The sequence below is a fragment of the Nicotiana sylvestris genome, chromosome 11 (genome assembly GCF_000393655.2).
Source record: "Nicotiana sylvestris chromosome 11, ASM39365v2, whole genome shotgun sequence".
NCBI lineage: Eukaryota > Viridiplantae > Streptophyta > Magnoliopsida > Solanales > Solanaceae > Nicotiana > Nicotiana sylvestris.
Genome location: NC_091067.1, coordinates 144524357 through 144525985, shown reverse-complemented (window position 1 = coordinate 144525985; position 1629 = coordinate 144524357).

Below are 1629 nucleotides of genomic sequence, written 5' to 3'. Positions count from 1 at the left end.
TTCTCTCAGAGAAGTTTGTTCGGCTTTGTACAGCTATGAACAAAGAAAGCGAGAAAAACAGAAGGGCGGAGAAGGAGAAGCACTATTTGTGAGGGGTCGTCCTCAAAATCAAACGAGGACAAAGAAGGGAAGATCCAAGTCAAGATCCAGACCCAGCAAAGATGAATGTGCCTTTTGTCGAGAAAAAGGGCACTGGAAGAAAGACTGTCCGAAGTTGAAGAATAAGGCCAAACATAACAATGGAAAGGCCATTATGGATTCAAATGTAGCTGATTGTGATGATTCAGACTTCTCATTAGTTACAACAGAGTCATCAACATCTTCAGACATATGGTTGATGGACTCGGCTTGTAGCTATCATATGTGTCCCAACAGGGACTGGTTCGTGGAATTTCAAGAAGGAGAATATGGAGTCGTCCACACAGCGGATAACAGCCCTCTTACCTCATATGGCATTGGTTCAATACGATTAAGGAACCATGATGGAATGATCAGAACATTGATAGATGTTCGATATGTACCGGATTTGAAGAAGAATCTCATCTCTGTGGGAGCCCTAGAATCAAAAGGGTTCAAAATCATTGCAGAAAATGGAGTGATGAGAGTATGCTCCGGTGCACTAGTGGTAATGAAGGCTAATCGGAAGAATAATAATATGTACCGCTATCGTGGCAGTACAGTTATTGGGACAGCGACAGTGACATCCAGTGACGACAAAGAGGCAGAAGCAACCAAGCTATGGCACATGCGCTTGGGACATGCTGGAGGAAAATCCTTGAAAACTCTATCAGATCAAGGATTGTTAAAAGGAGTAAAGGCTTGCAACTTGGAGTTTTGTGAGCATTGTGTCAAAGGGAAACAGACAAGGGTTAAATTTGGTACAACGATCCATAATACTAAAGGCATTTTGGATTATGTACACTCTGATGTTTGGGGTCCTTCCAAAACACCTTCATTGGGTGGGAAGCACTATTTTGTAACCTTTGTTGATGATTTTTCTCGAAGAGTGTGGGTGTATACAATGAAAAACAAAGATGAAGTGCTGGGAATTTTTCTCAAATGGAAGACGATGGTGGAGAATCAAACAGGCAGGAGGATCAAGTGTATTCGCACAGACAATGGAGGTGAATACAAAAATGATCATTTCAATAAGGTCTGTGAAAATGATGGCATCGTCCGACACTTCACTGTTAGACATACACCACAACAGAATGGAGTGGCAGAACGTATGAACCGGACCTTGCTGGAGAAGGTACGGTGTATGTTGTCCAATGCTGGCTTGGGCAAAGAATTTTGGGCTGAGGCAATTACATATGCATGCCACCTCATTAATCGTCTACCATCTGCTGCTATTGATGGCAAAACACCATTTGAAAAATGGTACGGAAAACCTGCTGTAGATTATAACTCTTTGCACGTGTTTGGCTCAACTGCATATTATCATGTGACGGAGTCAAAATTGGATCCAAGGGCAAAGAAGGCTATTTTTATGGGAATTACTTCTGGAGTCAAAGGATATCGCTTATGGTGCCCTATGACAAAGAAAGTAATATTCAGCAGAGATGTTACCTTTGATGAATTTGCTATGGTAAATAAGGTAACAGAAGATACCAAACAAAATGAAGGTGC